The sequence below is a fragment of the Balaenoptera ricei genome, chromosome 18, assembly GCF_028023285.1.
Source record: "Balaenoptera ricei isolate mBalRic1 chromosome 18, mBalRic1.hap2, whole genome shotgun sequence".
NCBI classification, from domain to species: Eukaryota; Metazoa; Chordata; class Mammalia; order Artiodactyla; family Balaenopteridae; genus Balaenoptera; species Balaenoptera ricei.
Genome location: NC_082656.1, coordinates 7,876,455 through 7,903,690, shown reverse-complemented (window position 1 = coordinate 7,903,690; position 27,236 = coordinate 7,876,455).

Here is a 27,236-nt window from a genome sequence, read left to right as displayed (position 1 = left end):
TGTCCACTAGGGTTCATCAGTGCTTCTTTTTTTAGGTGGCAAAAGAAAGGCCAGTAAGATAAGAGATCACACTGAACGTGTCCCTAGTTATTGATGTTAGATTCTTCCTCTCTAGATATCAGCCTTCCAGGAATAAAATAAGTGAATCATCAATGCTCCCAGTTCATAACTCAGCTCAGGAAAGAAGGCAGGCTGTTTTTACTCATGCATGCTTGACCTGGACCAAATTGATTGTACTAAGGCACTGAAGGGTGGCTGGGATTCTGTCACTTATGTGAGAAGTGTCATCTGCAGCATCATGGGGATGCCATTATGGGATGAACCATGTCTTGAGAGAGCCAGCCATGTCTTAACATCAACCTGGATGAAAACCAGAAAACAATGGTGATGCTGATCGCTTTTGTACTTCAAAGAAGCTGGGAGGGAGTGCAGATCATACGACAAGCGTCAGTGTCCAAAAAGGCCTTGACCCACTGGGATACGGGCCAAATATCATTGATATTTGTTCAAGAGTGTAAGCGGAGCATAATCAAAGCTGTCTAGAGTTTGTGGGCCAAGTTGAAAGAGCAGAGACTGGAGGCTGTGAGCCAATCAACTAGAACACACAAGCAATTGTTCCCACCTACACTGGGGCAGTGACTACAGAAATGAGAGGAGAAAAGGGACAAGAATCGGTCAGTGATTGGAAGTAAAAAGTGAGGAAGAGAGGAAGCAACCACAGGGAATTCCAAGGTTCTCAATTTGAATGAAGAGATGGAGGCTGTAATCAGGACAGAAAACATAGGAAACACTGCAGAATCTGGGCGGTGGGGGAGGGCTGTTGTATTTTGACACTTCAGTTTTGAAAGACCTGTAGGATATCCACTCAAGGATGAACCTAGGATTTAGAGGACAGGGGTCAAGAAGTAGATTTTAAATCATACCAAAGCCATAAAAAGGAAAGATAATACTTAAGGAGATAATGTGGTAAAGGAGAAGGCCAAAGCTAGCACTTGAGGGGCTCTCAGCATGTGAGAGGGAAGAGGAGGACAAAGGCAGGAGGAGTTGGAGAACCAGAGAGGGCTCTACTGCAAAAGTCAAGGGAAGAAAAAGTATATGTCACACAGTTTGGTATAATGAAGACTTAATAGAGGGAAAAGATTTGTCTCTTAGGATGTTGCTGTATTAGGTTCAGTGAGAAATAGTGAAGGCTGGCAGTGATGGTGTCATGGGCACATAGCAGAGGATGAGGGACAAGATGCTGTGAGTCCCTGAACGTGCAGGGTGAGGGGGCCTGTCTCTCTTCAGGCCTTTGCTCCTGCTGTTCTTCTGTCTGCATTGCTCTCTCCCAGGTATCCCCTTGGCTTCCTCAGCTCACTCCTTTGCTTGCTTTGGGTCTTAGTTTGAATGTCACCTTCTCACTGAAGCCTACCCTAACTACCTTACTTATTACTGCAACCAACCCATTCTCACCAACACACACACATACTTCCTTGGCGTTATTTTTTCTTTTTGTCCATAGCACTTATCACCTTCCAACATACTGTATCATTTGTATATTTATGACACTTATTGTCAATTTATAACACTTATTGTCAAACTTCCCTGTTCAAGCGAAAATTCCTTGAGGGCAGAAAATCTTATTTATATTGTACTTTGAAGGATTTCCAGTACTCACAACAGTGTTTGGCTCATGGGGGTCCTTCTGTAGTATTTGTTGAGTGAATGAACATAGCTGACTATAATACAAGGCAGAGGGTGATAATGCCTGGAATAGAGATATAAATAAAATAATATGGAGTACAAGGGAGAAATAGATAGCAATAGGATAATAGTAGGAAACCTCAATACCTCACTTTCAATAATGGATAGAACATCCAAACAGAAGATTAGTAAGGAAACACAGGACTTGAATAACATTATAGACCAAATAGACTTAACAGACATATATAGAACATTTGACCCAACAGCAGCAGAATATACATTCAGGTGTACTTTACATCTGAAGGAACTAAAAAAAAGAAGAACAAACTAAGCCCAAAGTTGGCAGAAGGAAGGAAATAACAAAGACTAGAAAAGAATTAAACAAAACAAAAAAACAATAAAACTGAGTTTTTATTTTAAAGATTAACAATATTTACAAAGCTTTAGCCAGATTAACGAAGACAAAAAGAGAGAAGACTGAAATAAATAACATTAGAAATGAAAGAAGAGACATCACAAATAATACAACAGAAATAAAAAGGGTCACAAGAGACTACTATGAACAATTATATGCCAACAAACTGGATAACCTAAAAGAAATGGACAAATTCCTAGAAACATAAAATCTACCAAGACTAAATCATGAAGAAATACAAAGTCTGACCAGACATATAACTAGTATAGACATTGAATTGAAAGCCCAGGACCAGATGACTTCACTGGTGAATTCTACCAAACATTTAAAAAAAGAAGGCCAGTCTTCCTCAGAAACTTCCAAAAAATTGAAGAGCAGAGAACACTTCCAAATTCATTTTATAAGGCCAGCATTATCCTGATATCATAGCCAGACAGAGACACCACAAGAAAAGAATACAACAGGTCAATATCCCCAATGAATCTAGACACAAAAATCCTCAACAAAATACTAGCAAACCAAATCCAACAGCACACTGAAATGAATGATGGTTCAAGATACAGAAATCAATTAATGTGACACATCACATTAACAGAATGAAAGATAAAAATCACATGATTGTCTCAATAGATGCAGAAGAAGTGTTTGACAAAATTCAAAATTCTTTCATGATAAAAACTCTCAAAAAACTAGGAATAGAAGGAAAGTATCTCAACAAAATGAAGTTTTCTTCCAAGAAATCCTCTGGGGTAGTAATGTCATATCCCTTAGTATAGTGTTTTTTTTCCCCTTCTTCTATTGTTAGTTTACTTTATGTTCAAAGAGGGCAATGTCTTGCCCTATGTTAGCAGACAAATTAGCAGTAAATCAAGCTGGGATTAAAAAAATACTTATATTTTACATATTCATTTATTTAATCAAAAAATAGCTATTGAACGTCTTCTATGATCTAAGGGCTCTATTAGGCAGATACATTTATCACTCATCAAAAGTATTTCTCTTGCTTTCCGGTTTTGTTTTTATAGCTAAGAGTTTTAAGGCTGAGACATACCTTAGAGTGTGTCTGCAGGGGTGTGAAAGCAACAAAAAAGAAGTTGTATGTAAAATTGTGTATTAAAGGTAATAATAGAGTGAGTTTTGCACATGGCAATTAGTTTACAATGTGCTCCCACAAATGCACTCAGACACCGTGATTAATGCTCCCTGGAGCCTTCAGTCTCTGTAACTAGCTGTCATTGTACTTACCGCAACCCTATTCTCCCAGGATATTATGATAAATACCATGTTGGTTCTAATATTGCTGTAAGTGATTAGGTCTGGGTGTGAGAGGGGATGGTGAGATGAAATGGAGATAAAATGCAAAGTTTATGTTCTGGTTGCTTAGCTGGAATTCACTAAGAAACCAAGCCAGCAATCCTTAAGTGAGGTTTTGGGGTGACACAGAGACATCCCACCCACCCCACAACACATACCCATGCCCACTCTGTGGGGGTTATAAGTGCTGTTTCAAATTCGTTTTCTTTTGGGTGTGTCTGGAAGATGAATATCAGAAGGCAAATGACAAAACTAGAAAACTAGTCTCCACATCAGAGGAGCAGGGTATCCTGAACCTCACCCCTAGTCCAACAGAGGAGCTCTCAGAGAATGACATCATCAACAAACAGTCCCATTGGTTGATGGGATTGGTACATGGCCAATACCATTGGCTCCATCCCAATGAACCCCTCAGTAAGGGAGGGGTGACTTGTTAGAGTATACAACCCAAGTCAGTAAATATTCACTGTCGTGTACGAAATGTTTGTGTCCCCTCAAAATTTGTGTGTTAAAACCCTAACCTCTAATGTGATAGTATTTGGAGACGGGGCCTTTGGGACGTAATTAGGGTTAGATGAGTTCATGGGGGTGGGGCTCTTGATAGGATTACGAAGAGACACTACAGAGCCCCTCCCCCATACATACACACCAAGGAAAGGCCATGTGAGGACACAGTGAGAAGGTGGCCGTCTGCAAGTCAGGAAGAGAGCCCTCAGCAAAAAACAGAAGGGGATGGCACCTTGATCTTGGACTTCCCAGACCCCAGAACTGAGAGAAAATTAATTCCTATTGTTTAAGGCACCCAGTCTGTGAGATTTTGTTGGGGAAGCCCCAGCAGATTTATACATTCACATTCACTAGAATGTGCTCTCCTTGAGGCTGGGTGTCCTGTGTGTTCAATCCCTGAATCCCTAGACCATAGCAAAAGACTCCTCCTCGCCCCCCAGCTCCAAGCCCCAAGAGTGATGGGACAGGACAAGGTCCTCATGATGTCCTGGGATCACAGTGTCCCTGGAACCTTTGTTAATTTGGGGTGCTGTGCACTCAGTCCTCCCCTGTCAAGAGTTCACCTAATCATGATAATGGAAACCAGAATTTATAGTGTCCTTCCTGAGTACCAGACAAGTACCTGACAAGTATTATCTCATGAAATCCTCCTAACAACCCAATGAGCTGGGTACTATTTTTATTTACCAGTTTTACAGACAAGGAAAACTGAGGCACAAAGAGTTCAGACCACCTGCCAGTAAATCCTAGTGAGATTTGACATCAGAGTCTCAGTTTGTGATTGCTTATTCATTTTTTTAAAAAAAGTATTGAACAGCTATAATGTGCCATGCCTTGTGATAGGTGTTAGACCTACAGTGGGGAACAAAACAGTTGTGGTTCTTACCCTCCCAGTCTAGTGACAGTCAGTAGACAAAGAATTCACCATCTATACTCATAGGCCCATGACATGTGCAATAGGGAAAATGAACAGGGTCAATGGGCGCATAGTCAGATAAGGAGGAGGTGAGATTTAAATTAAGATCAGAAGGGAAAGGTGGGGGTGGGGTGGGCGTGGTGCTTCAGGCAGAGGGAACAAGGGCAAAGGCCCTGAAATGGGAAACTGCTGAGGGCATCTGAGTAACTGAATGAGGCCATGGAGGCTGGAGCTCCAGAGACCGGGAGCGAGTGAGGTGGGAGGGGGTCCGAAGAGCTTTGAGACCATGGTGAGGGCACAGAAGGCCCGCGGGCGGTCATGCATTGTTCATGCCGCTCCCAACACGTCGGGACCGGAAGAGGAAGGGCGCTGGCTGTGAGGAGCACCTGTTCTGCTGGGCGCAGTGTGAGCGCCTACATCTAGGGCGCATGTCTCATCTTCACCACAGCCCTGTGAGGCCAGCCTTATCATCTCTGTCGTGCAGATGGGCCACCTGAGGTTGAGAATGAAGACTGGACTTGCCCAGGTCCCCAGAGATGAGTGAAGGGACTGAGATCTGAGTCCACCACAAAGTCCTGCCTTCGCCAGAGTCCCCAAGCTGCCCCAGGTGGAGCCCAGACCTGCTGCCCCGCCCCCAATGCTGGGAGCTGGGGTCTGGCCCGGGGGTGGGAGAGGCAGGAGGCAAGCCCGCCGGGCTGAGCTGCACTCGCTTTGCTGGGCCTGCACGAGTCCTCTCAGGGCTGCCCTTTTTATTTTCTCATCAAAGTGGCCTTTCTTGAAAGCAGTGATAACACAAAATATCACTTTCAGGAAACTCTCCGAGATGGTGTGAGTAAAAAGCAATCAATCACTCACAACTCAATCATGTGCCACCCTCACTGGGCCAGGCTGGGCACCTGGGCCCCACAGCACAGGGAAAGGCTCCAATGCCCTCTCCCCCGACCCCCCTCCTGAGGAGTCAAGTGCGCAGCCCTCTGGGGAGGAGTGGGACCTAGGGCAGGACCGCACATGCCCACGAGGGGCGCTGGGGACGGGTTCTGCCTGGCTTTGTTCTCTGAGAACACACTCGGCTACAGGTTTGCTTTTCAATCACTTCCTTCTAAATGCATCAACTTTTCTCTGTATTTCTCAATATAAAAAATGATTGGCTACTCTGACTGGTGTGAGGTGATACCTCATTGTAGTTTTGACTTGCATTTCTCTAATGGTTAGTGATGTTGAGCATCCTTTCATGTGTTTATTGGCCATTTGTATATCTTCTTTGGAGAAATGTCTGTTTAGGTCTTCTGCCCATTTTTAGATTGGGTTGTTTGTTTTTTTGATATTGAGCTACATGAGCTGCTTGTATATTTTGGAGATTAATCCTTTGTCTGTTGTTTCATTTGCAAATATTTTCTCCCATTCTGAGGGTTGTCTTTTTGTCCTGCTTATGGTTTCCTTTGCTGTGCAAAAGCTTTTAAGTTTAATTAAATCCCACTTTTTAATTTTTGTTTTTATTTCCATTACTCTAGGAGGTGGGCCAAAAAAGATCTTGCTGTGGTTTATGTCAAAGAGTGTTTTTCCTATGTTTTCCTCTAAGAGTTTTATAGTGTCTGGCCTTACATTTAGGTCTTTAATCCATTGTGACTTTATTTTTGTGTATTGTGTTGGATAATGTTCTAATTTCATTCCTTTACATGTAGCTGTCCAGTTTTCCCAGCACCACTTATTGAAGAGGCTGTCTTTTCTCCATTGTATGTTCTTGCCTCCTTTGTCATAAATTGGGTGCCCACATGTGTGTGGGTTTATCTCTGGGTATTCTATCCTGTACCATTGATCTATATTTCTGTTTTTGTGCCAGTACCATACTGTCTTGATTACTGTAGCTTTGTAGTATAATTTGAAGTAGGGGAGCCTGATTCCTCCAACTCCATTTTTCTTTCTCAAGATTGCTTTGGCTATTCGGGGTCTTTTGTGTTTCCATACGAATTGTAAAATTTTTTGTTCTAATTCTGTGAAGAATGCCACTGGTAGTTTAATAGGGATTGCAATGAATCTGTAGATTGCTTTGGGTAGTATAGTCATTTTCACAATATTGATTCTTCCAATCCAAGAACATGGTGTATTTTTCCATCTTTTCATGTCATCTTTGATTTCTTTCATCTGTGTTTTATAGCTTTCTGAGTACAAGTCTTTTGTTTCCTTAGGCAGGTTTATTCCTAGGTATTTTATTCTTTTTGTTGCAATGGTAAATGGGAGTGTTTCCTTAATTTCTCTTTCTGATTTTTCATTGTTGGTGTATAGGAATGCCAGAGATTTCTGTGCATTAATTTTGTATCCTGCAACCTTACCAAATTCATTGATTAGTTCTAGCAGTTTCTGGGTGGCATGTTTAGGATTTTCTATATATAGTATCATGTCATCAGCAAACAGTGACAGTTTTACTTCTTCTTTTCCAATTTGTATTCCTTTTATTTCTTTTTCTTCTCTCATTGCTGTGGCTAGGACTTCCAAAACTGTGTTGAATAAAGAGTGGCAACTGTGGACATCCTTGTCTTGTTCCTGATCTTAGTGGAAATGCTTTCAGTTTTTTACCATTGAGTATGATGTTTGCTGTGGGTTTGTCATATATGACCTTTATTATGTTGAGGTGGGTTCCCCCTATGCCCATTTTCTGGAGAGTTTTTATCATAAATGGGTGTTGAATTTTGTCAAAAGCTTTTCCTGCATCTATTGAGATGATCATATGGTTTTTATTCTTTAATTTGTTAATGTGGTGTATCACATTGATTGATTTGCATATATTGAAGAATCCTTGCATCCCTGGGATAAATCCCACTTGATCGTGGTGTATGATCCTTTTAATGTGTTATTGGATTCTGTTTGCTAGTATTTTGTTCAGGATTTTTGCATCTATGTTCATCAGTGATAGTGGTCTATAATTTTCTTTTTTTGTGATATCTTTTTCTGGTTTTGGAATCAGGGTGATGGTGGCTTTGTAGAATGAATTTGGGAGTGTTTCTCCCTCTTCAGTTTTTTGGAAGAGTTTGAGAAGGATGGATGTTAGCTCTTCTCTAAACGTTTGATAGAATTCACCTGTAAAGTCATCTGGTCCTGGACTTTTGTTTCTTGGAAGATTTTTAATTACAGTTTCAATTTCATTACTTGTGGTAAGTCTGTTTATATTTTCTAATTCTTCCTGGTTCAGTCTTGGAAAATTGTACCTTTCCGAGAATTTGTCCATTTCTTCATGGTTGTCCATTTTATTGGCATATAGCTGTTTGTAGTAGTCTCTTATAATCCTTTGTATTTCTGCAGTGTCAGTTGTGATTTCTCCTTTTTCATTTCTAATTTTATTGATCTGTGTTCTCTCCCTTTTTTTCCTTGATGAGTCTGGCTAAGGGTTTATCAATTTTGTTTATCTTTTCAAAGAACCTGCTTTTAGTTTTATTGATCTTTGCTATTGTTTTCCTCATTTCTATTTCATTTATTTCTGCTCTGATCTTTATGATTTCTTTCCTTCTACTGACTTTGGGTTTTCTTTGTTCTTCTTTCTCTAGTTGTTTTAAGTGTAGGATTAGATTGTTTGTTTGAGATATTTCTTGTTTCTTGAGATGAGATTGAATTGCTATAAACTTCCCTCTTAGAACTGCTTTTGCTGCGCCCCATAGGTGTTGGGTCATCGTTTTTTCATTGTCATTTGTTTCTATGTATTTTTTAATTTCTTCTTTGATTTCTTCAGTGATCACTTGGTTATTTAGTAGCGCAACGTTTAGCCTCCATGTATTTGTGTTTTTTACAGTATTTTTCATTTCAGTTATTGTGTTGTTCATCTCTGTTTGTTTGTTGTTTAGTTCTTCTAGATCTTTGTTAAACATTTCTCGTATTTTCTCAATCTGTGCCTCCATTCTATTTCCGAAATTCTGGATCATCTTTTCTATCATTACTCTGAATTCTTTTTCAGGTAGATTGCCTATTTTCTCTTCATTTATTTGGTCTTGTAGGTTTTTACTTTGCTTCTTCTCTGTGGCATATTTTTTTGCCATCTCATTTTTTTTTTTTTTTTAATGAGTGGTATTGTGTTCCTGTCTTACTGGTTGTTTGGCCTGAGGCTTTCAACTCTGGAGTTTGTAGGTTGTTGGGTAGAGCTGGGTCTTGATGCTGAGATGAGGACCTCTGTGAGACCTCACTCTGATCAATATTCACTGGTGTCTGAGGTTCTCTGTTAGTCCAGTGGTTCGGACTCAGTGCTCCCACCCCAGGAGCTTCGGCCCCTGGCTCATGAACCAAGATCCCACAAGCCGTGTGGGGTGGCAAAAAAAAAAAAAAAAAGCAATAAAAAGTAAAAAATAAAATTAGACTAGGAAACTAACAGATATGTTAGAAAGAATATAAAATAAAAATATAGATGAATCAATAACCATAAGGTACATCAGTACCACAATAGTAAAACAGAGGAGGAAGGAAAAGAAAAAAAAAAAGAAAAAGAAAGAAAGAAAAGAAAAAGGGGGAGGGAAGGCCTTGGCTGTGGAGGGCGGGGCCTAAACAAGGGTGAGGTTTGGGTGGTGGGCGGGGCCAATGCTCAGGACCCATAGGGCTGGAAAAGGCCCTGGGGGCTGTGGGGGATGGGGCTTAGGCTCAAGGAACAGAAGGGTCCCAGGCATGCCCCCCACCCCTGGTCTCAGAGGGCAGGGGACCTCACCTGGGAGCCCAGCAGGCTTCCTGGGCTCGAGTGGGAGGGGCTAACACCCTCCTCTCCTCTCCTTCTCCTCCCAGATGGCTCCTCCCACCTGTCTCTCCTCATCTCCCCAGCCTCCCTCCTATGCCCCCAAGGACCCACGCGGCCTGGAGGGGGCTTTTGAGCGGGGGTACCAGCCTGGGAGCTCAGGAGGCTCCCCGGCCCGAGTGGACCAGGCGATTGCCTTCTGTTCCTCTCTCGCTCCTCCCGGAGGGTCCCTCCCGCCTGACTTTCCTGACCTCCCCGGCCTCAGGGGCACTGATCCTGTCTGGCCTCCACTTCTCCTTCCCCCTCAGCCCCCTCAACATCCTACCGGTTCACTTGGGGGTTCCTCCCGTCTCCTTGGGCGTCAGGGTCCCCCACCAGCAGCAGGCAGGCACCCTAGTTGTGGAGAGATGCTAATTCCGTGTCTTCCCACACCACCATCTTGACTCCTGAGCATGCTTTTTAAAATCAAACTGGGCTGAATTTAGAAATCCAAATTTGTTGCTTTTTAATAACTAACATTACTTATAAGATTATATATTAATATGTTAATAAGTATATTTTAATAATTAAACTTAACATTAAACTTAATTGTATTTAATAGCCCGGAGGATGTGAGGTTGTATTAACTGTTCACTAAGGTGATTGAAGCCTAGGAAACCAGGGGCTTCTAAATGAGGCAAGTTTGGGCTTGGGTGGAGTCGGAGGAGGTGGGAGGAGTCAGACAGGGCGGTGGGAACCACATTCAAGCTCCGCCCCTTCACTTAGCCATGCCCCCAGCCCCTTGCTAAACAGCCTAATTCCTCAGCCTGGACACCACCACCCCCATCACAGTTCACCCTCCTCCAGTGTTGAACTTTCTTTTGCTTCAACCTTGTTTTGGAGTTTTCCAAAATTCCTTCGCACCAAGCCGCACCCCCCTTGCCTTGGCCCATTACTGAAGTTGCTTGGCGCCCGGGACGCTGCACATTCATTTTCATTATGCTGCCATTGATGGAAACCTTCAGTATCTTCCTTCACAGCCTGAGACGCATTCTTTGAAGGCTCTCCAGCAGTGAGCATAGTTTTTTGTTTTGTTTTGTTTTATTTTTTCTTTGTTTTTTACTGTGGATTTTATTTTTTGAAAAATAAAATCACTTTGGACTGAATTTTGGTGGACAATAAAGTGGCAATATTATTTTGAATCTAAAATAAATGGTGCTAAAAGGTAACATTTTCTCTCACTCTGGAAGTATTCCAGAAGAGGGCCCCGTCAGTTTGAGGCAAGGACAGTATCATCGCAATAGGCCAAAGTGATAGCTTTCTTTGCACAGCAGCTTTTTTTTAAGGGCTTCATACTTTACCCTATTACCACAGATGGGTATGTGTCTATGTAAACCCACACATGGAAATGAATTTCATAGCCCAACGATTATTCACTTAGCCATTGAAGAGCTGCAGGCACTCACCCAGTCCCTAGGATCAGTCTGTTGTACTGTGGCATGCTGGTGACATCCGTCACCCACCTGGGCTTCCGAATGATGGGCTTGTCCCAAAGGGTTGAAGGGTGGAAATAAACAAAAATATGCCCTTTTAATGATAAGACAATTTCCATTGTCTCAAGCCACTCTGGTCCTTAATATGCATACTTAACATTATAGAGTTTTCTCTTTTTTTTTAACATCTTTATTGGAGTATAATTGCTTTACAATGGTGTGTTAGTTTCTGCTTTATAACAAAGTGAATCAGCTATACATATACAAATATCCCCATATCTCCTCCCTCTTGCATCTCCCTCCCACCCTCCCTATCCCATCCTCCCTATCCCACCCCTCTAGGTGGTCACAAAGCACCGAGCTGATCTCCCTGTGCTATGTGGCTGCTTCCCACTAGCTATCTATTTTACATTTGGTAGTGTATATATGTCCATGCCACTCTATAGAGTTTTCTTTAGTTGACTTTTGCCCTCAACTACAGGCGTATCCCGGAAATATTGAGGGAGGGTTCAGTTCTAGACCACCGCAATAAGGCAATTCACACAAATTTTGTGATTTCCCAGTGCATACAGAAGTTATGTTTACACTATGCTGTAGTATATTAAGTGTGCCATGTCTTAAAAAAAAATCAATGTACATACCTTAATTTAAAAATACTTTTTTGTTAAAAAATGTTAGCCACCATCTGAGCCTTCAGTGAGTAGCAATCTTTTTGCAATAGTAACATCAAAGATCCCTGATCACAGATCGCCGTGACAGATACAGTAATAATGAAAAAGTTTGAACTATTGTGAGAATTACCAAAATGTGGTGCAGAGACACAACATGAGCAAATGCTGTTGGGAAAATGGCTCTTGTAGACTTGCTCGATGCAGGGTTACCGCAAACCTTCAATTTGTAAAAAAATGCAGTATCTGTGGGATGCAATAAAACAGGGTCTGCCTATATAGAGAACTTGCTATATAGATTTGAAGAACCACCTTTATTCCCTCTCTCTAGAGCGGGCTTATTTGGCAGCCTGTGGGTTATGGTTTAGCTGTAACTTCTAGGGTGGATGATAAGTTTCCTGAGGGCAGAAATGGGTGTCTGTACCCCCAGCACACAACACAGAACCTGAGCAGTGACAAGGGCTCAACTATTTGTTGAATGAGATAATAAAAGACTTTAAAGATAGAATATATTCTGGAATGGGTCAGGTATTGTTATTCCTATCCTAAGTGTACTTCCCAAATGCTTCTTGCCTTCTGAATTTCTGATTCTGTGATTCTGTAAGTTCTCTAAGGAGAAACCCTCACAGAGCAACCTAAACTGAAATAACCATTAACAGGGAGAAAAATGGAAAATTCTTTTCCATTTGTCATTCATTAAGACATATGATAAATTACATGATGGAATCACGAGTAATTCATCCATCTGATTTAGAAGCAAAATGAGGAATTATCTTGCACTACATATAGAGATCATATTTTATTTGCATTCCATAGACTGGCAAAATCCAACATGAATATATTATATTCAAGGACACAATTTCTGTAATCATGCCACTTGAGGAGCAGTTTAAAATAGCAAATAAAATCAAACTGGAGCACTCAGCATCCTTATCAAATGAGAATCACATACAAAAACCCGCTTTCTTCTTTTCAGCTTCAGCTGCGGGGACCAGAAATAAACGGCCCCATCCTCTCTGATCATGATTAAGGTGTCATCAGGCGCAGAGAGAACGCGCAGCACAGGACCCCCATACGACAGCCCCTGCAGCACAGCAGGCAGCTGGAAGGAAACCTCTTTCTGTCGAGCCAGAGCACCAGCTTGCTCTGAATACACTAGCTGCAGGTATGTGCAGAAGCCATCCTGGTGAAGAAAGGAAAATTCATTAAACGTCTACTGTCTTTCTGGCTTTCAAAAATTCTCTTTATCCTCAGGACATGGATAAGTCCTGACATAATTATTGGTTCATCGATGTGAACTTGGCTGCCAAAAACTCGGGGCTAATAACTGGGGTGCGCCTGTTCGGCTGGGGCTGGAAATCTGCTCCCCAGTGTCTCGCTTCCCTGCCCAGTCTCTCTGTCTAAAGGTGATGATGATGGTTGAGCACATACCCTGTTCCATGCAATGTGGACCTTCACCTCCATTCTTGCCATAGCTGGATAAGGTAGGTACTGTTGCTCTCCTCGTTTTACAAATTGTGAAACTCAAGCCTAGAAAGGTTAAATAATCTGCCTAAGGTCAAACAACTAGTAAGTGGCTGGCCTGAGACTTGAGCCCCCATTGGTCTGACCGCACAGTTCCGACCCACCAGGATGTATGCCTCATTTCGAATCTCAGCAGTGCACGTAGGGAAAAGCAGACCTGCGGTCTGGGGAAGGGGTGGGCGTGCCTACAGGGCCTGGGAACATCTCCATTTTCTCTCCACTTCCCCCAAAGCCCTAATTCACTAGAGTCTTCCCTTCTCTTTCCTGGAATCCTGACTGTTCCCTTTCAAATCAGATGACTGTGAAAACACTTGTATTTGCTTTGGTTGGGGCACTGGCCCGAGGTCTGAATAGAGGTGAATGCTGCTCAGCTTGTTGTTTTAGAACTTAGTTCATCCTAGAACAATGGAAGGATACTGATGCACAATGGCAGAGAATTTTAAAAGCAGATGTCTCAGCTCCTCATTATCATACAACCCAAATTGGGAAACATTAATAATGACGATGATGATAACATTTGTTGAGAAATTACTCTGTGGCTGCCCCCTTTCTAAACACTTGCCGTGTGTCAGTGATCTGATTATCACCAGGTGTTGCTTGCTCACAGGATTTCTTGCTCACTGGTGTTTCACTTTTGCTTTTGGGTAAGGTGGCAGATGCAGCCTTCATTTCCTGGTTTTAGGAACGCCTTCTTGGAACTTGCCTGAGCTACTGCAATTCCTAGTTAAGCTATTCCAAGCATATCCTGACATTACAAGAACTTGAAAATTGTGAATATGCATGTCCCCTTGGTTCAACTTCAACTTGGCAAGGGTACTGAGGGGCATAGAATACTCCAGAAAGGCTCAGAACCAAACATTTTATACATTTTCCTCACCAACTTCAAGTCTGATTCACAAAACACAACCCAACTTACCCACTGAATTCTGCCCACTGCTTCATAGCCTATTTTCATGAAAAGTTGTTCTATTTGTTCAGTACTCTAGAGAGAAAAAAATAAATCTGTTTTTAGAATAAACTATTCACTAGATTGGTGGATGAGAGGATACAGAAGGAGGGGGGAAATACTCATTTTTCCAATTTTCATATTCAAAAATGCATACTACTCTAAGATCTCTGGAATGTTTGCTCCAAAACATTAATAGGACTGTTAATCTGAATTCAGTGCACTGACACCAAAACTCTTCCCCAGCAAGAGACTGAGTTCCTAGAATGTCTATTTTTGAAATCAAGCCTTAATTAGTAGGAGGAGCTGTGGGTCTCCCAGTGCGTATGTTCCCAGGGGGTCCCACTCCACCCTGGTCAGTTCCAGCCAGAGGCCTGAACTGAGTTTCAGTCTGAGATACTGAAACTCAAAGTGTATCAGTATCTTTGAGTGTATCCCCACTTTGAGATACACAGCAAAGTAAGTTTTGAGGACAATGGTTGGGATGGCGAGGAGACTCACTTGGGTGTAGCCAGGACAAAAAGATGCACAAGTCATAAAAATGACTTTCAAGTGTTAGAAAGGACCTTCTGTGGGAGAGAGAGTAGATTTCTTCTGTGTGGCTGTAACAGGCAGACTATAAGATGGACCCCACGATCCCTGCCTCTTGGTATTCAGGCCGATAAAACCCCCTCTCTTTGAGTAACTTGCTGGTAACCAATCATAACTTCTGGTAGGCTCTCTCTCTCCCTTGCTGGCTTTCAGGAAGCTGGCTGCCATGCCATGAGCTGCCCTATAGAGATGCCTACATGGAAATGGCCAACAGCCAGCAAGGAACTGAGGCCTTTGTCCAACAACCTGCAAGAAACTGAATCCTGGCAAAGCCCATGTGTCCTTGGAAGGGCACTGTTCCCCAGTCAAGCTTTCAGATGAGACCCTAGCATAGCTACCACCTTGATATAGCCTCACAAGACACCCTGAAGCAGAGAATCCAGCTAAGCCAAGACTGGATGCCTAACTTACAAAAACTGTGAGGTAATAAATGTGTAGTTTTAAGCTACTGAGTTTGTGGTAATTTTGTTCTGGTGCAATGGATAACTCAGAGAGTGGTGCAAAAGCTTAGAAATGGGACTAATGGGTAGAATGTCAAGAAAGACCAATTTTAGCTCATAAAGGGAAAGAAACAAATTTAAGGTCAGAGCTCTCCAACCTTGAAATGGGCTACCTTATAAAGTATCGAGTTCCCTTAAGCTGAAGGTATTCAAGCATATGCTGGCTCCTGGCTTAGCAGAGAATAGAATTTATGCATTGAAGTGGTTATATACTAAGTGACCTCTAAGGTCCTTTCAAACCCCAGGATTCTGTAATTGCAGCTTCAATAGAGATGGTCAGGTTTTATGTCTATTTTGGGGAATGAGGTGTTGGCTTTTCTCTTATAAGTCTCAGGGGTGTTTGCCTTTGCTCAGTGATGATACCAAATGGAAAAAATGAGATGATGCCTTATTTCAAGACACCAGGGCATTGCCCCTTGGTGAGTCGATACCCAGTGCCAGTGTAGGGGTCGTGAGGAGAGACCCTGATGTGGGACTAAGCTCAGCCCCAGTTCCCTCTACGTCATGCTCCAAAGGAGACATCTCACACCCCTGGGTGTGGCTGCCAGCGCAGACATTACCATGGCAACTAGGCAATACCATGCACATAATAAGTAACAAATATTTTTGGAATGAAAGTCCAAACAGACCAAAACAGCTAGAGGGATGGCTTGCAGAGAGACAAGGATCAGAGATGCAACAGGAAACAAAAAAGCTCAGGAGGAGGGCAATCACTGCCTGGGCTCAGGCTGCCCACCCAGACCACCCCTGTCCCCACAGAGCAGAGCCTGGGAGAGGTGTGGGTCCACCCGGGCACCTTGGGGCTCCGGACAAGGTGGCGTGAGGCAGGGGCCGTGCAGCGTTGTGGACCACGGTGGGAGTGGGCCCTCGGGCAGTACATGGGCCATCATACGGCCACTCCTTGGCCTTGCAGCACCGTGGCTCTGCCCAGAGAGATGCAGCCTCCCCCATCAGTCAGAGCTAAAGGGGCGCTGGGGTCTGCATGAACAGCCTCTGGCCCTGCCCTGGGGAGCTGCCTTCTCAGCATGATTATGTGAGAGACACTGGACCACTTCCTCCTCACATCGCTCACTCATTGAGCACCAATGGCATGCCAAGCCCTGTGTCAGATGCTGCAGCTTCAGAGCTGAAAGATGCCTTACTTGCCCTCATGGCATTCGCTGTCTAGCGGGGTCACAGCAAACCAGCAATGCAGTGCAGAAAACAGATTCTGTGTTACAGGAAACTGCGGACCACTCTCAGGTTAAAAGGGGGAGCAGCTACTTCTTTCTAGGAAAGTTCGGACAGACTCGTTTGAGCCCATGGTGACTGTACTGCGTTAAAGTCAGTCATTCATTCAACAGCATTTATTGAACATCTGTATGGGCCAGGCATGGTCCTAAATTCTGGGAACATAAGAAAAACCAGAATCCAGGGAGAATTATTACTCAGGCAAAAAATGGGAGGAGAGCATTCTAGGCAAGGGAACAGCACATGGGAAGATATGGAAATAGGAAAATAGGGCATCACCTTCTCTGCTCCCCAAGGGAACCACAAGGTTTGGTGTAAGACCCCCATTCCTCTAGGTGGCACCCATATCTGAAACACTCACCCTGTACATTGTGTCCCTGAAAACTCAGCCCAAGGTTCATCTCCTCCAGGAGACCTTCTTGGCTCCCTGGTCTGCTTTAGATGCTCACATAGCACCCAGCCTGAATTCTAGGCCAGCTCTGACCTCCCCGAGGGCAGAGCCCACTTGACTGACTCTGTGCCACTAGTAAATGTTTATTGAATGAATGAATGTGTGAGTGAATGAATGAATGAATGAGAGGAGAAGAGAATGAGTAGATCACTGACTAGGGGGGCAGGCATGCTAAAAATGCAGATAATTAGACTGCTTTGGCTAAAAAGATCTGGGATGTTGTTAAAACACCTGATAATTTATCCATTGAAAACACTCCTCTCTCTACCCCATAGTTTTTTGTTTAATATTATGCATACAGAGTAGATATTTTTAAAAGATGGGTGTTTTTTAACGATCACTTCTCCACAGCAGATGAAACTCTAAACATACATAAACTTCCACTCGAGCCATGGAAACCGAGGGCTTTGTAACTTAGAAGGGGCATCGGGGACCTCATCAGCCTACAGTTTGACAATGGTGGGATTTTGTTTAAACTCCAGGGACAAGATCATAGTGCTTTACCTTGAATAATTTTTTTCTATAGTTTAAGATGTAATCATGAAACCTTAGCAAGTAGAGCTTAAACAGCCTCTCCTGTTATCATATGTATTTTATCTTATGAATACAGCCTTGTTCATTGCTATGTTTGGAGTTTTGTGTCCCCGCCTCCCTGCCAAATTCATATGTTGAAACCCTAATGCCCAATGTGATGACATTAGTAGGTGAGGCTTTGGGAGGTGCTTAGGGCATGAACGTGGAGCCCTCAAGAATAGGATTTGTGATCTTACGAAAGAGACCCCAGTGAGCTCCCTCACCCCTTCTGCCCTGCTAGGATCCAACGAGAAGTCTGCAGCCTGGAAGAGGGCCCTCACCTGACCCTGAGGGCACCCTGACCTCAGTTCCAGCCTCTGGAACTGTAAGAAATAAATGCTTGTTGTTGATAAGCCTCTCATCTCATTTTATGGTTTTTTTTTTTCTTTTTTTCTACAGCAGCCTGAACAGGCTAAGATATTCAATAAGATTTCATATTCTGGGCTAAAAACTGGGCTGAACAAGACTGCAGAGAAAATATTTAAAATCCTTAATTCCAGCAGTTTGGGGGTGGGAGAAGTGTCCAAACTCTTTGGAAACAACCCACGTGGAAATAACCAGTGATCTAATAAGAGCATTTTTCTCCTTTTCCAGAAAAGTCTCTAAATATCTTGTTGGCCTAGTGTACTAAGTAATTTAAAAATATTTTCCTATATGAACTGTTCAGTAAGTCAGCTGGGTGTTAGCAGAAATCACAGTTCAGAGCTGAGAGTGATTGTACAGATAGATCATCAAGCCTAATTGGTTCCTATGGTTGAAATTTTAACTGGGTTTCAATGATCCAACATTTATAAAACCCATTTACTTTCTTCTGTGACCTCATGCTCTGCTTCATTATGCATTTTTAAGTTTCCATATCCAGCAGCTGCCTTCCTCTCTTCTCATACTCCTAGGAGGGAAAAAGAATAATTAGCTCTGAACATAGTTGCATTTTGTTTAGTCTGGGAGTAAAAGTCCAAAGAATGGAATGTCTAATTGGACCTACCTGAACTCTGTCAACTTCTAGCATGCCATCCCTTTTGTTCATTTCTCTGATGCATTCATACTTTGTTTCTAATTCCATTAAGAAGTGACAATTACAGAGAATTTATTCTTCATTGCTGTTTTATAGGAACTAAAAGGCGTGTACTTTTCACTGAAAAATCAACCATCAAAAAGAGAATCAAATTAGAAAGCTCACCTGCTCAATTCCTACCTGAAAGAATGCATTTAAGTGTTGTAGCTCTTCAAGGGTCACTTGATGTTCAATCTCATCAAAGCAAAAAGAAAATAAATTAAAAACATATCATGCTAATAGTAATGCCCATAAAATGCAATTTCTGGAAACCCATAATTCCTCTCTCTATGGGAGGCCAATGGGGTGGCTAAGCCTCTGAGTAACACTTAGGCTATTCCAACCGTCATTGTTCCCAGTGTCTACTCCAATTCAGCCCCAAGTTCTGGGGTAGGCTTGGCTCAACTGGGCTGGAAGGAAGGAAGGAAGGAAGGAAGAGGTGGCGAGGTGGTGGAAGGAAAGGAGAGGATAGACAATGACTTGGGAAAGAAAAGATCTGGAACGGGACTGATATGAGAAAAGGGAGAGTGAAAATATGTTGCCAGATCACATTCCAAAGATGCTCTCTTCCCTGTCAGGAGTCCAGTGCCTTAGAACTGCCGAGTGGCGCATCCTCTGCTCATTGGTCCGTCTCACCCCAGGCTGAACCAGGAGGAGGCCCTGGGGGAACTGATCTGCGGCCTCTTTTTCTGGGGTAAATTTTCTGAAGCTATGGCCAGAGGCTCTTGGTACCCTTGGTGTTAGGGAATTTGGTTACCTTTTAGTCCCCTGTCCTTAGCTCAATAAACAGATCCCCAGAGAATGCCTCTGCCTCACCTCCAGTCTCTTAGCTACTATCTCAACAATTTGGCTTTTATAAACGAAAATCCTTAAACTTCTGGCTTAGAAAGAATGAATAAACTGTCACCAGTGGGTAGAGCTGAGCTAAGCTCTGATGTTCTTGCACCATCTCCTGAGGCCCGAGGAAGATAGCAAAGGAGGAAATAGGCTATTTCCCCAATAGGATCATCTTCTGAAATCTCTCTGACCACCTCCAAGCTTCCAAGGTGGTGGCCTTTACCATAAAACTCAGACTGACACCAAAGCTCCTGGGAGATCCACAATTTTGTAAAGTTGAAGCACCTTTCAAATTCTGTCCTAAATGACTCAATAATTACTTTTTAACTTGCTTTCACCAAGGAACAAAATTGGAAACCTAGCTCTAGAACGGGAAAACACTCCACCTGAAGTTTCCACTTAAAATTTCCCGGTAGGGCTCTTTTGGCAAGACCTGAGCCCAGGAGGTAATGTTTAAAAAGCTGACTGGGAGAAAGACCCCAACAATATTTGACTACACATGAAAGATGATTCCATCACACTGAGGGGCCATTTCCCCTCCCCAGTAAGAGATATTACCACTGAATGAATTCAACATTTTCTTAGACTACGCCTTCTCCAGCATCCAAAAAAGCAGTGAGAGTATACCAGGCTCATATCAGGCTCACACACAACAAGTATGAGAAAAATGTACTCGAATCTGAGACCTAACAAGAAGATGGTGCCTCTAAGAGCATGTGACTTCTTATCCTACATCCCAGATGTGACTTCCAGAGGGTGAAACAATTTTTTAAGGATTTGAAAATTATTCCCCTTAAGGTTGGAATATTATGGGAAAAACATGGTATTATTTCAATTTTCATATTATATTTTCCTGAGCCTTTACAATTCTAAATACACAGTATACTTTATGAGTCTATACATTACATAAGACTTTTATTCCTAAATTTATATTCCTAAAAACACTTATATTCCTAAAAAGTGGTGACTCTAGATTTGTACAAAGCAGTCAAAACATACTGCATATATGTTATCCTTACCGCAGACTTCTATACTTCCACTGCCCCTGAATATCTTTTTCTCTTAGCTTCAGAATTTCCTGAAATTTATACCATGATCATTACTTGTCCACTAACCACCTTATTATGTGAAATGGGCCTTTCACCCTTCTCTACCTCCATTTCTGAAAAAGAACAAATAACAAAAAATTTCCTACCTCCCAGGAGGGGGCTCCCCAATCCAGAAAGAGACTAATTCATCTTCTCTCCTTAAATTTACTAGAAATGCTTCTGCGAGAGTGAAGTGAATGCCATCATTAATAATAGTAACGAAGGGCATGAAACCAAAGCCAGTGATTATATAATTTATGAAAGGTTTTACAGCAATTTTCAGTTAAGTATAAAATGTGACCAAAAAGCCTCACTCTCTCCCTTCACAACTTCTCCCCGGAGCCATCCTTCTATCCCCCGAAATATCCTACCCAGCCTGCCTCCTATATGCTCATGACACACCTACAGCCTCTGGCACCTTCCAAGCTTTGCTCTCTGTTATCCTGGTCATTCTATTCCAACTTGGCCTTCTGGTTACAAATACACGTGCTTCCGGCCTCCCCTCCTCCCACTGTCCACAAAAATAAGGAAGTGAATGGAAACCCTAACCTTAACCCTAACCCTAATTACAGAAGACTTTTCAGGGCTGCAGTACCGAATGATGTTAACTAAATTTCTGTTGCGCTTAAAAAATCAGTTCTTAAATCTCACAGCCCTAATCAAATTTTCATATGTCGTGACGGAATGCAAAAATCCAGTGATCATTAGCCAACTTCTTTTGAAACGGCAGCAATATAAATACGTTTTGGAGAAACACAGCTACAAAACAGAGCCATTATTGTGCTCTTCCTTGAAAATATAAGTCAGGCCTTCACATAATTGCATGTTTTTAAGGCAAATTTGGAACACAAAGCAGAGAAAACATATGTCCCTTTCGGGTACTCCTGTGTTTGGCAGGGCTTGAAAATTTGTAACTGCCATCGACAGCCAGTCACATTGCATCACTAAAAAGCTTGAATGACTTGTTTTCCTACAAATAAAAACAGAGAAAAGCCTGACTATTTCCAAACTATCATAGCTATAGTGACAACCATAAATAATTGAGCCCACAGTTGTGGAGTCAAGTTTTAAACATACTGTCTATTGCCCAGCAATGCATTTTGCTGTATTCAAATGCATATTCAGAAAAAACTACCTGGATATTCTCTAATACCCTATATTGCAGAGGGTTCATGGAGCTGTGATTCTGTTTGTCCTTACACTGCAGTCTCCCCGAAAGCAAGCAGTTTTTATGATTAGAGTGGTTTTCCCATAAGGGTTCATTTGCCTGCTGGTTGCTCATTTGCAATGCAAATGAGCTCTCCTATTGTTAACATCCCAACATTTCTTTGCTTCTCACTGTAGAGTCTCCTCAGTCCGGATGGTTTAGGGGTAATTTCACATCTATGACAAGGGAATTGACTAATTAATTGAATAAAGTATCCTTTTGAAAATCTGTTCCTTGAGTGTCTGTCTCTATAGCTTCAGAAAACAGACAGTTACGATTCCGTGGTCTTAAGATTCTAAAAGAGATAGTAACGCCAGAAGATTTGAGGGGTTCTCCGGGTTGAAATTTAGGGGCTCCCATGGTGGATTGTCCTGATGAAGAGGAAAAGGGGAGGCTGTAGGGAGTTCTCCAGTGAACCTAGACTGTGAAAGTCGTCTTTTTCTTGTGTGACACAAGATCATAACCACAGGAAGAAGGGTCAAAAAAAGGCCTGGGTGATTCTGCCAGGAACTTTCAAACTCATGATAAATGAGGCTTAAAAAAAAAAAAGATTGTCTTTTTAGCCATCTTAGGAGCAGGAAGATTAGAAGGTGGCTTCCATTTTAAACTAATGCAGCCTTAAACAGCACTGCCACTAACATCTAACCTTTATTTGAGCTTATTATGTACAAGCTGCTGGATACTTTACACGCATGTTTCCATTAATCTTCATAACAACTCTGTGAGGGAGACAGTATTATGGTCCCCATTTCACAGATCAGGAAATTGAGGCACGGAGAGCTCAATTAACTTGCCCACTTTTCCACAACCAGTAAGTGCTGGCACCAGGACCTAATACCAGCTCTCTTTTCTGCTGCCCCGCCTCTGCCAGAGGTCCCCAGCCAGCTCCTGCGCCATCTCCCAAGAGAACACAGGCAGATGGGTAGACCGGAGGGGTGTGGATTTCCAGACCTCCAATGTCCACTATCACTCACGTCTCTTCTCTGGAGAGTCTAAAAATCAGAGTGGATTGTTTCAACCCAAGTGACTAGTCCCCTAGAAGTGAACCTCAAATTCCCCTTTACTTGGAGGCATTTTTACCTTGCTGTTTTAGTTATGATTATATGTTATACGGTTAAAAGTACGGTGACAATTGAAGAGTCAAACCTCCTCCTTCATTCAGTGAGTATTAAAGACTTTCCACCATGGGGACATTCTACAGCTTCTACAGACTTTTTTTTTTTTTAAAGATTTTTTTGATGTGGACCATTTTTAAAGTCTTTATTGAATTTGTTACAATATTGCTTCTGTTTTATGTTTTGGTTTTTTGGCCACGAGGCATGTGGGATCTTAGTTCCCCGACCAGGAATCGAATCCACACCCCCTTCATTGGAAGGCGAAGTCTTAACCACTGGACCTCCAGGGAAGTCCCCTCTACAAGTTTTTAAGAGGATCCAAATGGGCTGCAAGGAGCAGCCCAAGCATTTCCCAGCTTGCTTCTCTAAATTAATCTAAAATGAATACTTTGCTGCTTTTCCAGCTGCTTGGGTAGATTCCATGGCCTCTCAGTGGTTAAAAAAAAAAAAGACAAATGCTTCTGTCAGCCTTAGCAAATAAGAATGGCAAAGCTGACCTTGCACGTGTGCACTGATCGGTTGTAGCAGTCGAGTACTGTGTTGAGAAGGATTCTGAGGCTCTTGGCAGGGAAAAGCCAGGATGGATTCGCTCAGTTTGCCACAAGCATTGGAGGGAGGAGTGAGAACAGAAGCAACATACCTGTACCAAGAACAAGGCGATGGAGAAATAGAGAAGAACTGAGCTGGAAGGGGTCTCAGAACCGTTAGAGTCACGCCCCTTCCTTACAGCGGGGAAGCTGAGGATCGGAGAAGACAGGTCCCCAAGGAAGTGAGTGGTAGAGCCAAAAAAGTCTTCATCTCCTATATCCAAAGCCAGTACTGCATGAGCAACTCTGGCTCTTGTAGTTCTAACACAAATAAAAAATAGCTGCTGTGTGCCCGTTCTCCCACAGCTCATTTAAATACGTGTCCCTGAAGCCATGCCTTTTCCTTTGAAGTGGCATCATCGCACATCCACCTGGCACAGCCTCGATCCCACGCCAGCCCACACAGACTTCGAGCCAGGAGCTGCAGATCCCGTCACCGTTCCGAGATGGCAACGAGTAGCCTCAGGCCTCAGAGGCAACCCCGTCAAACACAGCCCAGCTACAAACAATACGGCCTGGGTCACCGCAGGCTCCGAACTGGCTAACCCAATCAGCAAAGGAGCAAAACCTGGCCTGGCCGCAGTCGGTGAAAAAGTCACCCTCAACCAGGAAATGCCCCATAACCTCTGAGAATGACTGAAAAGTTCTCATGGAAGCCTGGAAGACTGAAAAAGTGTTTGATGGGCAAAGTGACGGTCGGAGTACGACCTACACGGTTGAACTCTCTATGCACTGACCTGAGAGGTGACCGGAAATAGGTTGTTCATGAAGATCCTCATTGGCTGAGATCACACGGGGGCAATTCGTTTCAAATTTCCTGACCCGTTTGACATCATGACTCAATGCACGCTAGGTAACAAAAGTTTCACAATACACGACTTGTGCTTATTCAGAAGATGCACTCTGATATGAATTAACATCTGTCATTATTTTAGATGCCGGTCATATTCCAGCAAATCAATCTCCTGACCCATTAATTGATCTCGCCCTCACTATGAAGATCTCTGCCCTGAGGAAAGCTCCTTTTGACATATTATCTGCATAGGTCACAATGACAAAAAGAACAAAACCCCAATTTTTTTTTTCTTCCCCACCACACAGCTTGTGGGATCTTAGTTCCCTGACCAGGGATCGAACCTGGGCCCTCAGCAGTGAACGTGCAAAGTCTCAACCACTGGACCGCCAGGGAATTCCCTATTTTTTAAGCTCCTCATCATCCATTTCCAACCTCACTGTCCAGCATTCGTCCCATTTCTGCTCCTCGGGCCCCATTTACTTCAATCACTTGGGTGGCCTGGTGTGCTGTTTCCTCCATGTGGGGTGGCCTCCACTTTGTAATATCTTGGAAAAACTCCTAGAGATCCTTGAAGGCCCATCTCATATGGCGCTTTCTCCCAGAAGCCTTCCTTGTCCCCAAAAGCCAGAAGTCATTTCCCCCTCCCCGTCCCCCCATCAGGGGCACATGTCTTTGGATACACATCTCTCTCTCTTACTGAGCTCCTGTTTTCCTGAAACTTAGTCATGAGTGCATTATCTGTACAGATTTTTGTCATTTATTTTATTTACTTAATGTTTTTCTTTAAATAGACTCGCTTATTGTACATATTACCTTCTTTAGCCTCATCCAAAACAATAGTAATCATGAAATCATGGTTGGGTTCGATGTGCTTGTTAGATTTCCAGGGAACATTAACATAAATACACTATTATTAAATTTTAAAAATCTCATTTTGGTACTCTAAAACATTTCCTTTGAGGAAAAACTGCTGGTTGTGTAAAGTCTTGAGGGGCTATATTTTGTTTAAATTTGAGTTTTTCTCTAGGGCTCAGTATATGATATTGCTTCATAAATGTTTGCCAAATTAAAATCAAATGAGATGGATTAATTGGAATTTATTCATACCCTTAACATATTAGCATGAATCTGATTTATCCGGAGAGGCAATTGTGACCTTGGGAAGCAAAGAATGAGACTGGAAAGGAGGTGGACCTAAGAAAGGAAAATGCTGATAGGCGTGGAAAGGAGAGAGGAAAGACACCTGCAGAAGCTGGCCCCGGCCGATTATAGGGGTGCTTTGCGAGGTGCGTGCACGCTGGGAAGGTCGGTTAAGGAGCAGCAAACAGCGGATGGGTCTGGATGGGTCTTCCGTGGGAAGAGGAGGCCAGAGCACACCTGATATGGACCCCAGCTTTAAACAGCGTCACTGGCCACGGACCCTAGGGGGCTCCAGCGCAGTCCTAAGCCCTGCGCGAGAGCCCGCATGGCCCACAAAGGTGGTCCGCTCGCCGCTCCCTCACCCTTTCCGTCCGCAGGTTCCGCGCCAGGTCCGCGTATAGAGGCGACACCCTCCTCCGGGCCACGTCCTCGGTTCCGACCGAGGGGCTGCGCATCTTCCCCGGGTGAGGCAGGCCCGCAGCAGCCAGGCTGGGGGGGTCTGCTCTCCGCAGCCCCTGCTCCCCCGAAGGCCGAGGTCCGGCGGGGCAAGTCTGAGCTCCAAGCATTAGCGGCTCCCCCGGCATCGCCACTGCGTTCAGGACGCTGCCCGGACCCCATCCCGAGACACAGTCCTGTCAGGGGTCTCGGTAAGGAGACTGGGTCCCCCTCCACCCCCATTGCCCATGACCCCACGTCTAATTCCCTTTTGAGAAGCCACCTTCTCAGAGGTGGCACCAAAAGCGGGACAGGACTTTTGGGGATGTGGAGGCAGGATCTGTGCCTTAATTGACCACGATGGAAGGCATCAAGCTGAGCCCTTCCCACTCTGCTTTAAGTAAAGGGGGGAAAAAAAGAGACCCCTGATACAGCCCCAGAAATACGAGTTTCTTAAATGTTTTCAGTTCTGAACAGACAATGTAACAAGTAGTCAGTAAACTATTAAGACAAAATCCATGGAAGTTAAGGATTGTAATTAAATAAAGCTTACAACAAAGTGAATCTGTCATAATTTTTATTGTAGTGTGTAGTAATTAGGTATAAATGACAAGTTGTTTAAGCAGTAATTCTAATTACTATTAATTTGACAACACTGTTATAGGGGCTGCTCAGGAAAGTCCCGGAAGGTGCCTGGGATTGCTGGTTTTTCCATGTGTTTCCATCTTAAGGAAACAGAGGCAATAATAGATTTGAGACTTTTTACTTAAGTACTGTGCCCTTTTTGTATTTGTTCTCAGAGTAGTACTACTCTTTCTTAAACTTCCTTGATTTAAAGATCTTGCTTATTGGATCTTTTTGAAACATAGAGGTTGGGGGGAAAACTCATCTCTTTGGTTGCCAAATAAAGCAAAAGAAGTTTGTAATCTCATTTCAGCTGATTGGGTCCATATTTAGGCTCTGGGAAAAGGAACTAAAAGTTAGACCAGTTATCCCGTCAGAGGCCCAGCTGTAGGCCTTAGGGCAGACTGTGTGTCCTCGGCAGGGTTCAGGATTATTGGATGATTAAGAGGGCCCCCTTTAGAGCATCCTGGATGCTGCATGTAGGAATTGAGTCTACAGAGCCTGTGAAACTCTTTGAAGAATTTCTCACTCTTGGTGCCTTGAAATTTTATTTCATTGTAACCAAAAGAACATAAAATCTGTCCTGGAGGAAAGACCACTCTAATAATGGCAGGCCTCACACAACGCATCAGGCTTGCTGGGGTCAGGTGAAGAGAGGGGCGGAGAGCTGGAAGTGAACAGAGTGGAGGAGGATTTGGATGAGTGGGGGAGGGGAGAAGGAGTAGGGATGGTTTTGGACATGGGGCATTTAAATGAAGCACTTTGGACAACTAAAATGAGAGCACAAATCTCTGCAGGGTGTGGGGGCTGAAAGAGAGAGAAGAGGTTAGGATATGGAAGTGTTGCAGACACGCAACC